Raw genomic sequence first — 9378 nt, 5'->3', positions numbered from 1 at the left:
ACTTGGTTCAATTCCCAGGATAATCGATCTATCAATCAATCAATGTTGTATGTGTGGGAATGTTAAATGCTTTATAGGTGGGAAAAAATAATGCTAAAACCAATTTATTCATATAATCTTCTCCTCCTCCTCTTCATCATCTTGTCTTCTTTTTCTTGCTTTGCCTAACCTTGAGAACTCCCTTTTTTGCTACCTCAGGCTTTCCATTATTTAATTTTCAATTTTATTTTATTTGTGGTATTGGGGATTGAATCCAGGGGTGTTCTACCACTGAGCCACATCCCCATCCCTTTTTATATTTTATTTTATTTATTTTGTTAGTTGTAGATGGACAAATACCTTTTTTTTTTTTTAATATGTGTTGCCGAGGATTCAACCCAGGGCCTCACACGTGCAAGGCAAGCACTCTACCACTGAGCCACAACCCCAGTCCCTCCTTTTTATATTTTATTTAGAGACAGAGTCTTGCTGAATTGCTTAGGGCCTCATTAAGATGCTGAGGCTGCCTTTGAACTCGTGATCCTTCTGCCTCAGCCTTCCAAACCACTGGAATTATAGGTGGGCACCACTGTACCTGGCTCCCTTTTATTTTTTTTAAGACAGATTCTCACTATGTTGCCCAGTCTGACCTTGAACTCCTGGGCTCAGTGGATTGTGCTGTCTCAGCCTCCTAAGTAGCTGGGATAGAGGCACACAACTGCATCTCACACTTTTTCCCCCCACTTTTCCGTACTGTGTCTTTGGAAGGAGTCACTATGAACAACCTTCACGTAAAAAGTGGGGAGTTAAGCTCCACCTCCTTGACAGCAGAGAATTTACATAAATGATGATAATTATTCTGTACCAGAGATTCATCTTGTCTCCCTGTTAATTTATTTTTATTCTTTATTTTGAGACATGGTCTCAATAGATTGCTTACAATCTTGCTTAGTTACTGAGGCTGGCTTTGAACTTCCAATCCTCCTGCCTCAGCCTCCTGAGCTGCTGGGATTACAGGTGTGTGCCACCATGCCTAGCTCTCTCTCTATTTAAAGCTCTTTAAATAGTCTTTGGCTGAACCGATGTGCTTGGGTTGTCACCCCAGCTTCCTCAACCACATATACTGTTTCAAGTCTAGACTTAAGTTCCTGCAGCCATTTCCTTCCTTCTTAACGTATGGGTATGGACATTTTGTAAAATAAAACTCTTAACATTTTCCTTGAGTTTGTATACCTGTAAACATGAGAATTTTGTAAAACCATCATTGAGGAAAGTGACCAAGAGTCTCCGTAGACACATAGGGAACTAGGCTGAGGTGGGACCCTACACCAGAAAAGGCCTGAGTTCTATGAAGATATGTCCATCTTTGGTGCCTAATGAAAAGCCCGGATCAAAGGAAAAGACAGCAATATTTCTGGTGCTTTTTTATATTTTATCTGTACTCCTGCCATCCTAAAAGTATGGCCAAAACCCCCTGCCCCTTCAGTTTAATAAGCACACAATGAGCTTTTACAGAATGAATTTTTTTTTTATTTTTAAATTTTTTTATAATTTATTTTTTGGTTATAGGTGGACACAACGTCTTTATTTTATTTTTATGTGGTGCCAAGGATCGAACCCAGTGCCTCACACATGCTAGGCGAGCGCTCTACCTCTGAGTCACAACCTCAGCCCAAGAATGAACTTTTAAAGTAAACACAGGGGCTGTTGGTGTAGCTTGGTGATAGAGCACTTGTCTACCACCCCAAAAAACAAATCAAGGAAAACAATCACACACAGGCATGTATATAAAAAGAAAAATGTAAAAGCATAATTTTGTTCTGATTTACACAGCATAGAAACGGTGTTAGGTACAGTGTTGCATCCCTGTGATCCCAGGGACTCAGCAGGCTGAGGCAGAAGGATCACAGGTTCACTTCCAGCCTCAGCAACTTAGCAAGACCCTGTCTGGAAAAAAAAAAAAAAAATCAAAAGAGCTGGGGAGGTAGCTCAGTGGTAAAGCACCCTTGAGTTCAATCCCCAGAACAAAAAAAAAAAAAAAAAAAAAAAAAATTGAACTAACTGGTCTGTGACTTAGCTCAGTGGCAGAGTGCTTGTTTAGCACGCAGAATGCCCTAAGTTCAGTCCCCAGTATGGCTAAATAAATAAATAAACAACAACAACAACAAAAAGCTAAGATCATTGGGATTGTAGTTCAGTAGTAGAGCATGTGCTTAGTATATGTTAGATCCTGGGTTTGAATCCCAGCACTGAAAATAAAAGGAGGGGGCATCATAGTTTGCAGACTTCTGTTTTAGAATATCTGCTATTTCTTTCCCCCTTTTGTAGTGTTTTTAATCCACCTAGAAGTGTGGAGATGGGAAGCAAAGCCTGACTGTAGGGGTCATCACTGAGTGAGAAGGTTCTCTTTTGGTGCCTGAGATATTCAGTCCTATGGACATTTATTAAACTGAGATCGACCAACCTAAGCTCAGAGACTGTCTTAGCTTTTCTCAAGTATCCCAAGTGTTCTCATTTTATTCCAAAAAGTACCGTAAAGGACACTGTCAAAGCATAGATGATATGCCACAGCAGGAGTCGCTAGAAAGAGCAGTGTCTCCTTTGCCTAGCTGATGATTTAGCAAGTTAGTAGAAGGGTGGGCAGAGGGAACATTCTTCTGGGGACCCTATAGGGACTGATTCAAATGACATGGCAATATTACTTATACACCTGGAGTTCTCACAATTTTTGGTTTTATTGGCATCATTAAAATTGGAGTTTCCTTAAGGGTCCTATAAGTCAGGGGATGTTTCAGTAATATCTAAACTACAAGGAATATAAATATCACTCTTGAGTTGGTTACTAGGGTGAAAGCACAGTGAACTATAAATTGAAAGAATAGACTAATGCTGATGCGATGGAAGTTACATACATTTCTCTCCCTTTCTAGAAATATCTGTTGCTATTGAGATAGACCTCGGTGCAGTTGTTGAGTGTTTCCTAATCCCCTGATGCTGTCAAAATGAAATATGCTCCATACCTAGAGGAGGGAATGCCTTGGCAGCCTCAAACTTGGGAAGCCTATTTTCTTTTTTGTTTTTGGAGATTTACACTGACATCTGCTCTAATTGTTCTTGCAGTTTCATCCATCACAATAGGAGCTAGTGAAAGGGTAGCAAAGGCTTCTCAGTGTCCTTTGTTAACAAAGATTTTTGTGATTACTTTCCTCTGGAAAGAAAAATCCTATTTGGATGGCTTTTTCTTTTCTTGCAGTATTAGGAATGGAACTCAGAAACACTCAACCACTGAGCTACCATCCTTAATTTTTATTTTTGAGAAAGAGTCACACTAAATTGGCCAAGATGACCTCAAACCTGTGATCCACCTGCTTCAGCCTCCTGAGTAGCTGGAATTACATATAGTCCTGGGCCATTGCACCCAGCTACGTACTATCAAATCTTAAGTGGAGGGCAGGGTCCTGTAGCCAGAGGAAGGTGCTTTTTTAGGGGACAGGAGCTGATGTGACTTGGCCACACAATTGCATGGGGTCACAGCTCTAGAAGAAGAGTCTTGAAAGCAGGGAGAGCTACAATAGGCTCTCATTTCCTCTTATTTTTGTTGTTTGTTTTTTTAACTGGGCTGTAGGCTCTGTTTTTCTGACCCAGGCCTGAGACAGGTTCATAGCTCACAGCAACTTAACTGTATCTTCTCCAAACCACTATGAGTAAGACAATTTTTTTTTGGTACCAGGGATTGAAGCCAGAGTTCAATTACTGAGTCACATCCCCAGCCCTTAAAAAAAAAAAAAAAAATGTATGATTATTATTACTTTGAGATAGGGTCTCACTAAGTTGCTTAGGGCCTCTCTAAGTTGCTGAGGCTGGCTATGAACTCACGATCCTCCTGCCTCAGCCTCCAGAGCCACTGAGATTACAGTCATGAGCCACCATGCCCCATATCCAAACCACTATGAAAAAAGGCAAGTCAGTTGGGTACACCAGTGTATCTGTCCCAGTCACTGAGGAGGCTGTGGCAGAAGTAGCATTTGAGCCCAAGAGTTAAAGGTCAACTTGGACAACATATGGAAACCCCATCTCAAAACAAAACAAAAACATCTGTAAGTAATCCAGACGGCTGTACCTCTCACCTCTTCCCTCAGAGTTATTTTTGCTAAGGTGTTTCCGAGGAAACTGAGGTAAATGCCTGAGGTTTTTTGACATAGAAGGGTAATAGGATCACACACACTACTTTTGGATGATTTTATCTCCAGTTAAGAACTGGGTTCTTCAATCCAATACTATAAAAACAGTATTATAAATCCTGCACCTTGGAGAAAAATGCAATTGCTCTTGAAGAGTATATCAATTATTAAGTGTGGAGCCAAGGCTATTTTGGTTGCATTTACAATGGGAAGATCATTTCCAGGAACGCCATACGCTTCCCTTCAGTAACTCTGGCCCCAATCTTTCCTGAGACAGAAATCATAGCACTGGGCATGGGGGAGGCGGGCTGGATGGTGGGGCTGGAAACAGACTGGGAGAGGGACAGAAGGGTAAGAACAGCAGGTGTTTTTGGAAGCTGACTTCTAAACTAGTTAATTTTGGTTCATTTGTGTTGGTAAAAGCAGCTCTCCTCTTTGCAGAACGGATAGAACACAGCGGGAGAACTTTCATTTTGAAAATGTCTTTGATTTTTTTTTTCTGAATAGAATGTTCCCTGTTTGCATATGCCCTGCCATGGGATAAGGGGCAGAGTGGGGGAATCCTTCTCTCCCTGCCAGGCTCTCCCACTTCCTTCTTGTCTGGGCTCAAGGACTGCCTTGCTGGAAGGTGTCTCCCTTGACCTTGAGCATCCAGGCAGGCGGTTGGGTCTAGGGGATGTCAATCCACTACGGAGGCAACAGCTTCATATATTTCCTTCTGAATTTTCTTCCTTTCCTCTTTTTATTTTCTATAGTTTCCGAGTTCTGTAGTTTCCACAGTTCGTAACAAAGAGCCTCTTGAATCCATATCTGATTCTTTTTGGATAGAATAATTTTCCTTTTGTAATGTAAGAGCCTTATTGAGATAAAGCCCACAATTTGCCCATTTTAAGTGTTCAATTCAATGTTAGACATCTGTTCCTTGCACCCCTGGTCTGCTTCTGCACCAACTCCTTCCTCCAGGAACAGTCAGAATGGGTGAGGGAGACCGGGAAACAACTGGGGCTGGTCCCAACAACTTTTCTGACTAGAGCATCTTCTAGGTAAGGAGTGACAGGGGAACACACAGACCTCTACTCAATGTGTAGGACTTCTGCAGGGCTTTTAAACACCAGAAGCTGACAGATACCATAGATACAGGAGAAAGCAGTGCCAAGATCTCCACCAATGTGCCAAAATTGAAGTGGTTTTTCAAAACAAGCCTGAATTTCCCCAGATGGTCAATTCCAGCCTCATTTTATACATACACAAATACTGCCAGTTCAGCACTCAGAACAGTATTGAGATCAATGGTAACATCATTTATTCCTTTACTCAAAAAATAGTTATTGAGCTGGGTTAAGGAGCCAGACACTGTTCTAGAAGTTGGGGTGGGTGTGAACTGGCTCCAGGGTCCCAGCTTTCAAAGGAGATGAGCAGTCTGGTTGGGAGACAGATGACAAACAAGTAAAGGTGAATAAATCATTATTATTTTTTGGTACTGGGGATTGAACTCAGGGGCGCTTGACCACTGAGCCACATCTCCAATCCTATTTTGTATTTTATTTAGAGACAGAGTCTTACTGAGTTGCTTAGTGCATCGCTTTTGCTGAGGCTGGCTTTGAACTCGAGATCCTCCTGCCTCAGCCTCCTGAGCCACTGGGATGAAAGGCGTGTGCCACCATGCCCAACAATAGATGATTTTTTAAAGATTAACTTTATTTTTAAGAGCCATTTTAGGTTCACAGCAAAATTAAGAGGAAGATACAGAAATATCCTATATACTCTCTACCCCATACATGCATAGCCTCTCCCATAACCAATATCTACACCAGAGTGATAATGGACACAACCTAATCACTCCAAATCCATAGTTCATATTAGAGTTCACAGTTGGTATTGGACATTCTATGGGTTTGGGCAAGTTAGGTTTTCTTGTGGGGTTAAGGGAATTAAAAAAAAAAAAAAAAGGATGATATGCTAGAATGGGTGACCAGGGAAATCTTCTCTGAAGTAACATTTGAACTGAAACTTGACTGATAAGAAGGAATCAGTCACATATGCTCTGGGACAAAATGTTCCAGGCAGAGGGAGTAGCAGGCGCCAAGGCCCTAGGTGTAACTGTGCAGAGGGAGATGCAAGATACAGCAAAAATGGGCCAGAGAAGGCTGGGGGTGTAGCTTAGAGGCAGAGTGCCTCTTTAGCATGCACAGGGCCCTGGGCCTGCTCTCTAGCACTGCAAAAACCAGAGAAAAAAGAATGGGCCTGAGGACAAAGGTAATGTGCAAAGAGAACCTGTGCTGAGATTTTTTTTAAACTACTTAAAAAAATAAAAATCAAAAACATATCCTTTCATTTTTTTTTTTTTAAAAAAGGACAAAGGTTTTATAACAAGTAGGTCTTATAACTATCCTAACATTCTCAGTCTCCTGACCAAGAAACAACTATCCATAAATTTATTTTATGAGTCCCTTAAGAAATCTCACCATTTGGGCTGGGGATGTGTCTTCATGATAGAGCATGCGCTTAATGTATGCAAAGCCCTGGGTTCAATCCCCAGCAGCACCAAAAAGGAAATCTCGCCATTCATCTATTGGTCTATTTATTTATTTTTCATATAAAGAGGGAATAATTTAGCCCACAGCTTAGGATCTTGGCTTTTTTGTTGAACTGTTTAGTTTAGAAACAGTTCTATATGACCAGGCTGGGTGGCACATTCCTGTAATCTCAGCTACTCAGGAGGCTGAGACAAGAGGATGGAAATTTTGAGGCCAGCCTGGGCAATTTAGCAAGAGCTTGTCTCAAAATAAAAAATAAAAAAGGTTGGGCTAGGGATAAAGCTCAGTGCTAAAGCAACACTGAAGTCAATCTTCAGTACCCAAAAAAACCCAAAAAACAAAACCCCCACAAAACTGGAGTGATTAATATAAAGAAATCCTCATCACCCAACTTCGACAATTGACCTGTGGCCAGTCTTGTTTCATCTGTATGTCTACCCACTTGCCCCATTATTATTATTTTTTAAAAAATATTTTTAGTTGTAGATGGACACAATACCTTTATTTTATTTTTTAAATTTTTTACATGGTGCTGAGGATCAAACCCAATGTCTCACATGTGCTAGACCAGCACTCTACCACTGAGCCACAATCCCAGCTTTTATTTTTATTTTGAGACAGGGTATTGCTAAGTTGCTGAGGGCCTTGCTAAATTGCTGAGGATGGCCTTGAACTTGCAATTGCCCTGCCTCAGCCTCCCAAACTGCTGGGGTTATAGACGTACACCACCATGCCTGGCTGAAAGTGATTTTTCTTAAGATTAGTTATCTTGTAGAATATTCTAGATTTGTCTGATCACATCCTCTGTTATCACCTAACTTGTTCCTCCCTCCCCAGATATGGTTTTTGCCTTTGTTTTGTTTTTAAGATATTGAGAATTGAATGCCAGTTGAGGTGGTGCACACCTGTAATCCCAGCAGCTCGGGAGGCTGAGACAGGAGGATTGCGTGTTCAAAGCTAGCCTCAGCAAACACTAAGAAACTCAGTGAGACTTTGTCTTTAAATAAAATACAAAAATAGGGCTGGGGGTTTGACTTAATGGTTGAGTGCCCCTAAGTTCAATCTCCAGTACCAAAAAAAAAAAAAAAAAAAAAGACATTGGGAGTTGAAACTAGAGGCACTTTACCACTGAGATATATCCCTAGCTCTTTTTATCTTGAGATAGGTTCTGGCTAAGTTGGTGAGGCTGGGCTCTAACTTGAGATCCTCCTGCCTCCTGAGTAGCAGGGATTATAGGTGTGCATCATTGTGCTGGGCCCCAGAGATGTTTGATACTTGGCAGATAGGAAAGTAGGTGGTGAATCAGAACTCGAGGCAAAAGAACCTGCCATCTTGGGGTTTCAAGACTGCACTGCAACACTTACTAGCTAGCTTTGGGACCTGGGCAAGTCATCATCTGAGGATCGATCCTTGGACCCTGCACATGCTAGGCAAGCTCTCTAAACTGAGCTACATCCCCAGCCCCTCCAGCAAGTCCTCTAACCTCACCCTCTCATCTGTAAAATGAGGGTAACAAAGAGAGTATTTTTGTGGGAAGCTGAGTGCCTGGTGTCACCTAAAAAGGTGAAACAAGAGATATAGATTGGTGGGAGAAGAGCTATTTCAGTCCTACTCTGGAAGACTAGAGTGAGGTTTGGGGGGATAATGTTTTTGCCATTAATGATTATAGAGTGATGCTCTCCAAGCTGGATGATTAAGACAGAGAGTCTCTTCTTTCCTTGCATAAGAGCATAAAATGTCTTGGAGCAGAGAGAAAGCCAAGGGCATTGGTGAGAGATGGAGCTGATACCTTTCTGGTGGATTTTCACCTTTAAGAATGTGGTCCAGGTGCTGGGATGGTTCAGAAGGCAGTTAATGGAATGACGCCACTGAACTAGGACAGCTTGGCTGGCAATGCTTAATTGCCACTATGACCTATGTAGGGAATCAGAATACGCCACCCCAAAATATGCCGCTTTGACCTAAGATTATTTTGAGCTGCAAAATGCGAAGCAGGACAGACAGGCAGGCAGGCAGACAGACAGACACACACACAAAACACACACACATACACACACACTCTGTGTACTCCTCTCTCTACCAGAAAGGACAGGGAGATACAGTCACTGAGATACCAGATACCCTAAACTCTCATCAGCCCAGAGATGGCACCAGAGGAATCTCTGGGACATCCTTACTAAATTCTTGGGGCTGAGGATGTGGCTCAAGTGGTAGCGCGCTTGCCTGGCATGCATGCGGCCCGGGTTCAATCCTCAGCACCACATACAAACAAGGATGTTGTGTCTGCCGATAACTAAAAATAAATATTAAAAAAATTCTCTCAAAAAAAAAATCTTTAAAAAAAATAAAATTCTTATCTTCTATTAGTTTCCTCCATATATTTACTTCTCTATAGTCTGTCACCCCTAAAAGTCTAGCCCCTCTTCCTTTGTTACTTCTTTACAAATTTATTGTTGTTAATATGCTATAGAAGCCCAAAGTCCTAAGTATCCCTTGATTTTCTCCTGAGATGTAGTGAATAAACTCTTGTTCTTTTGTTATGTTTGTGTTGTTCGAGATGGGGTCTCACTGTGTTGCCCAGGCTGGCCTGTAACACTTGATCACAGGTGTGTGCCACCACACCTGACCACATTTTTTAAATATACATTAAAGTGTAGGCACTATGTTGTATAGTAGATCTC

Source organism: Marmota flaviventris, chromosome 14, assembly GCF_047511675.1.
Source record: "Marmota flaviventris isolate mMarFla1 chromosome 14, mMarFla1.hap1, whole genome shotgun sequence".
Taxonomy (NCBI): domain Eukaryota; kingdom Metazoa; phylum Chordata; class Mammalia; order Rodentia; family Sciuridae; genus Marmota; species Marmota flaviventris.
Note: the sequence above shows the minus strand (reverse complement) of the source record.